Source organism: Halichoeres trimaculatus, unplaced genomic scaffold, assembly GCF_033239565.1.
Source record: "Halichoeres trimaculatus isolate MK-OKI-2021-1 unplaced genomic scaffold, fHalTri1.1 fHalTri1_scaffold_2, whole genome shotgun sequence".
In the NCBI taxonomy this organism is placed as follows: domain Eukaryota; kingdom Metazoa; phylum Chordata; class Actinopteri; order Labriformes; family Labridae; genus Halichoeres; species Halichoeres trimaculatus.
Window position 1 is genome coordinate 28,990,723 of NW_027437180.1, and position 6,629 is coordinate 28,997,351.

Below are 6,629 nucleotides of genomic sequence, written 5' to 3' on the forward strand. Positions count from 1 at the left end.
GCAAAGCTTGTTGGGAAGAAAACATTTCAGCTGCACTGAATTGATGCCCCAGTTTCCCTCTTTTTCTTTCTTTGTAGCCAAACATCCTTTCCCACCTTTCCAGGAAATTACATCCACAACAAGGTTATTAAATAAAAAACTTTGTTTACCCTCAGTCTTGAAAGAAAAGCTTTTTTAACCCTTCCTGTAAAGATCACATCTCATCTCAGACACAGGATTACCGTGTGAGACAAGGAAATGGTTTTAAAGGGGCCTGCAGGGACTGACTGGTGGTTCTGTGCATTGATTCAGAAGAGTGGTATGACAAGTATGTTTTACTTGCGAAATATTAAAATGTAAACCTCTTGGTTATCAATGCAACTCGAGCTCAGTAGGCAGTACATGTACGTGCAATGCACAGATCATACCTCATCATTCTCAGTACACTTTCTCAATCTGGTTCCATTTCATGTGTTTTTGTAATTAAGATACTACAATGTGTCTGTGGAATTTAGTAACATATTTTTTTTTTTTTTACAATCAGTCTAAGTTGTGTTAAAAGCCAGATAAGAGTGTTAGTGGCACAATGTATTTATTTGGCCATGATGTAGTATACATTATGTCAATTATAATAGCTACCCAGATGTTATACTGCTGAAAAAAAAAAAAAAAAAAAAAAAAAATCATATATCCATCCATCCATCCATCCATCCATCCATCCATCCATCCATCCATCCATCCAAGAGCATACTATTTTCCATAATGCACAGTGCTAACTCTCTTTTTCTTTTTCATTGAGGGTATCAGTCAGTGTTTTGGTGCATTACTGTCACTTAAATTAAAGGAGTGCAGACTGGGGTTTGTACTCTTTTAATAGTAATAAATAGAAGTCAGAAGGGCTAATTTTGTTTAAACCATTTATAAAAAAAAAAAAAAAAAAAAAAAAAAAAAAAAAAACTCATTTACTAATAAATGAAGTATGCATCAACAATTGTTTTATAAGCACACATATTGGGTATCTGGGGCTCAGTGGTAGAGTCAGTCATTTCTAGAGGTGGATGATGCTGGGAATTTTGGCACCGATCCAATACCAAATAAACACACGGACAGTATCCCCAATACTGATACTGGTACTTTCTTAATATTTAAAGTTGAGGTATCATCAAACTGCTGACCTTAAGGTGATTTTGTGATTTTTTTTCTTTTTCAAAGAAAAGTCACTTCTTGTTTCAGAGCAACTACTGCAGCACTTAGACCCGGTCAGGTTCACGGCTTAAATAAAACTGCAGCAGTCAGTGCATGCAGGAGAAAAAAAATAAACTAGAGTATCAATCTTTTTACAGTGGTATCATTCAATATCAATACCAACGTTGGTATCGTTATGGTTGATATGTGGATCGATTTGCCCATCTCTAGCCATGTCTCATTAAGAATGTCTGGGGCTTAGTCCCAGGTTTGCTGTCCTCGGGGAAAGACACTGAATCTCAAACTGCCTCCTGTGCTGTGCAATCGGTGAGAATGGAAGTGGTTAATACTGATATGTGCAGTATTAATCAGCCTTCGCCATTAATGTATGCACATGGTGTGAATGGGTAAATGTAACTTGCTGTGTAAAATAATTGTAAGTGGTCTGAAGATAAGAAAAAGTGTTAAATGAATACAGTCTGTTTACCATTTACATCAGAATCAAGCAGACGAATGGTCGTTATTTGACATTCTTATCATACATAGTATTCTAGCCTTCCTGTCTGACCCATGTCTGGGGTGACAAGGGCATGAGACTGTCTGTGTAAGCACTACGTTCGCTTTCAGTTTTGCCCCTCTTTGAAGCCCTCTGGCCGTAGAAGGCCAGGGAGAGGATCAAAGCCATATGAGAATAATTTGCTCAGCGTGCCTGTCAGTTTGCAGAAGATCTAAGCTATTTCATCTACAAACACAACACAACAAAGGTAACACAGAGGGTGGAAAAGCTATAATGAAAATAGTGACGTGCCTCTTACGCCAGCCTTTTATCAGATATTTCTAATGCCAGCTAACATTAATGTCACTATGCTGCAATGCTGCTACCATGCAGAGAGATTCTTACAGGGACGTAATTACTTGAAAATACTTCTAAGCCGTTTCCTCTCTCGTATTGTATACAGTTAAGTGATTTTCATTAATTTCGTCATATATTTCATAATTAAGACATGGGCATCACTTTGCATAATGCTACAAAGTGCTCTACCCAAAGGCAGCCGCTAGTTTATCAGCCTATTTCGAACTGATGGTTATTAATTGTTTATGGATGTGCAGGGCACGGGGTGAAATGCAGGAAGTCAGCGTCTTATATTGGTTGTCACATTTGAGTGCACGAAGACTTCATATCTGCTGTGCTCCAATGATTACTCATTAACACCCATTTATCATTTAATGTCAAGCTAATTTATTCACTCCTAGATTACATAAACAGCCTCAAAGCGTGCTACAAGTGCAGAGTAATGGACTGTTCTTTCCTCTACAGTTAATTTTTTACTAGAAAACATTGCTCATAATTTCTCAGAATGCCTAACACATGAAGGTACATGATGAAATTGCTGTTGCTCTGTGGGGTGCAGGAGGCTTATACCATGCCCTTGAAGGGATATTTTGCTAATTTGCAAACATATTCATCCTCTAATAGTGTGGGCAGTACATGCAAAAGAACAGTTGTTAATTTTCCTTCATGAAGCATGGAAGAGAAACTCACTTATCACCTGGCTTGAGTCTGCTAGATGTAGTTCTGTCCAAAACAACCACAGGCAGATTTTGGCATAACATTATTGGTATAAAAAAAAAAGAAGAAGTGAAATGCTTGTATCACAAATTCTGGGCAACTTATATGAGTCTAAATACAGTGCCAAGAAAGTCTGGAATCTTAAGGAGGAAAAGGCTGCTCAGAGTGAAGCGGATGGTTTCAGCAGAGAGCTGCCCCAAGCCACAGACAAAGGTTGTGCTGCTGCAGTAAATAAACACCAATTGAGTCCCCGAGGCTGGAACGCCTGAGACACACTTCAAGATCCCAAAAGAACGTGAGAAAAATTTCCAAGGCTGGGGGGCAAACAGACCTCTGAGAATAGAATGAGACCATGATGACATTGTTTTTGCTGTTTTTTACATGGCAACATTACAGTGTGAAAATGTACATTCTCTGATCAAGCCTGTTTGGTTGGCGTTGCTTGTGAGGGGCCTCAGAAGGAAATAGGTCCTGTGCATTCTGATTGTTATGGGTTTTTTAAACCTTGAGCAAAGGGAAACTACATATTTGCTGTCCTGTAGACTATAGTTTTAAATGACAAATACCAAATATTTCCAATTTTCTGGAAAACCATCGACTGACGCTTAAAATACACTGGATACATTAGCAGTGTGACTCCACTGCGTCTTGACTGTGTTTGTGAACTCACATCGGCTGCGTGTTCACTTTGACTAGCTACATGACTGACAGACAGCTGGAGTAACAAGACCATGATGATCCATTGATAATTCTGTCTTCATTCATGTTGGGCTGTAAAACCTCAAACCTGTTGACTCCTGGTCTGGCTCCAATCATTGTGTGCGTTCGTTGTTGTAGTCAAGGGAAATACAAATTGATTTTGACACGGTCTGTTTTATTTTGAAAGTCACTGGGTGTTTTTAGGTAGTTTCCGATCTCTAATTCATGTCCTGCTTGATCTTCCCTATGCTGAATTTATGTGTCACAGCTCCACGTCCGTCAGAAAAAGCTGTGTATTACCTACAACACGATGGACCAGCCACACAGACGCATTGCAACAGAACAGATCCTGCGTAAGGTGACGGATCTGAATGAAACCTATTTTATCCATTTGCCGCAGAACGGAGATGCATCCAGTGTATTTTACTGTAAGAGCCTTAGAATTTCTAGCATTTCTAAAGTTTTCTTCATATGTATCTTTCATATGTTGAAAATATCTGCAGCAAAACGGGGGAAGATGTCAGTGGAATACAGAAATTACTGGTTTATCAGCACTGACTGGGGCTATTTACTGCATCAATACTTCACTCAAGGAGCTTTGACTTACTTACTGACGGATCAGAACATAACCCTTGTATTTTCTCCACCTGTGACTGCATGATGGTCTTGCTGCTCTTGTATAACATATTACATATATGGAAGTTTTCACTTAAAACATTTTGCAACATCCACAACTTCTTGGCACTCCCTGGCTTTGCTGCACATGGTTCTGAACCCCTGATAATGACTTATTATCCTCTACTGGACCTCGAATGCTTTAACCTAGCATGAAAATGTTTAGTAATGCCAGATTACCCGTCCAGCCCTGGCTGTGGCTCTCTCATTACACATTAAAGTGAGCACTGTTCTCTGAACTTGTTGTGTTAAAAAATACAGAGGGATCCTCTGTTTAACTCACTTGTATTTATGATGCTGAGTTTGAGCTTTCTGCAACTATGGCACATAAAAATCAGTGTGTACATCATGATTTATGGAGCAGCCAATGATAATTTATTGGTTAATTAGTAACAGCATTTTTATGTGAAGGCTTTGATTTAATTATGTCTCTGGGTCGTAGAGCTGCATGGACAATTAAAATTATCTCAAAAGAGCCATCACATGCAGGCCACTGCTGGATCAGAGTCATCTGCTTTGAGTCCAGATAGAGCCATGAGCCAGAGTCATGTTTAGCCTCCTGCTTCTGTGTGTGTGTGTGTGTGTGTGTGTGTGTGTGTGTGTGTGTGTGTGTGTGTGTGTGTGTGTGTGTGTGTGTGTGTGTGTGTGTGTGTTTTAATCTTTTTGATAAATTGTCTTAACAAGAATCATATCCAGTAAACATAAAGCGCTCAAACTAATTTATTAGACTAATGTCCAATATATGGTGTTTGCCTCTGCTTCCCTAATTTAAAAGCATATTGCTGATTACCAAATCTTATTTTGTGTTTCTGTAATGGTTTATTCACCAGTCTGTGTGAACTATTAAACCAAAATATCTTTGATTCTTAATTAGAAATATTGTTGTTATCTGTTCTGCTTAAAGCAGAAAAAAGTAGAGAACATATTATTTTTGTAGACTGTCAAATTACAGGATTTTTAGGGCTGCACAGTACTGCTGCTGCTGCCTTACAGCAAGAATGCCGCAAGTTTAAATCCAGGCTTGGGCAATTTAATTTGATTAATGTATGTCCGGTATTTAGCGGACCATTTCTTGAAAATTAAAATGCTTACACATTTTCATTTTCATTTGAATAATTTCACATGAAGTGTAGACTTGAAGATAAAAATGAAATAGATTAATGCATTTTTAATATTTAATTTTCATTGTGACTCAAATATTGCACCCATATTCTTGAGCTGAAAATGTATTCCCTGTATTGTTTTTTCATTTTCATTATTGCATTTTCATTTGACTTATTTCTAGTATTCAGTGGACCATTTCTTGAAAATTAAACTACAAGCTCCCTTTTAATTTAATTCAATTTTAATGTCCGATAAAGTGCAGTCTTGAAGATAAAAGTGGAATTGATCAAAGAATTTTTAACATTTAATTTTCATTTTGAATTATGCGCCTATATTTTTAAATGAAAATGTATTTCCTGTATTGAATTTTGATTTTCACGTTTTCATTTCCATTTGAATTTTGTCCTAAACATGCTTCCATAAAAATTTGCTTTAATTCAGTTTGAAACTCCCCACTCCTGTTTGAAACAATGAAGAATAGCGCAGTGAACTCACAGAGAAGGAAAGATTCAGAGGTAAAGTACCTTATGATGCTGGATGATTTATTGTTTTCATGACTGGTAGACCAATAAATTTGTGAAACACTATAAATGCAGTTATATTTTTAGCATATGTATTAAGTGCACTCTTGTTAAATCATAATGGAAGATTACTAGATGTCTGAATCTATCTCCATGCTGTCAAGACTGATCCTGACCGTGTGTAGACATGGAAACAAGCTGCCCAGAAAGGAAAGGGTGATAGCTCACTGTTGACCGAGGAAAGAAAAAACAGAAATGTATTTTCTCTTACTCTGTGAAAAACTCTTCTCACTAAAGCTCCATTTCCAAAAATTAACCAACAACAACCTAAACTTTCCAAACTTTACCTCCTGAGGAGAAGTGGTCAGTTGTGCAGGGTGAAGGACCAACAGCTCCTTTAGCAGCTCAGTGTGTCTCCTCTTGCCAGGGCCTAAGGGTCTCACATACTGTTAGAGCCTAAATACAGAGGAGCTGTGTGAGTCATACTCTGTTATTGAATCATGTTATACTCAAAACTGAGTTTATCTCAACCCCTAACTTTGTTCAGGTCAACTGTATCATAATGACAAACTGTATGCTATTTCACTGTGTTGTATTAGACAAGCACAAAATGTAACTCTATCATATTAATAAAATCTAGATTGATCAGCTGTATTGAATTAAAAACAGTCACGTACTGATACGGTTTGAAACGTGACATCAATCCGGCTATATGTTTGACATCATCAGCCCGGTGCTCGGACGTATCTGTAGGCTAACGTGACAACAAGTAAACACTGTCAGTTCGTAAGTAGTTTTGCATCTGTTTATATTTAACCCAGTTACCCGCCCGATGCTCTAAGACATGGCCGTAATGTGTAACGTTAGTAAAACCTGGTTAGCTATGTCCTGCCAGT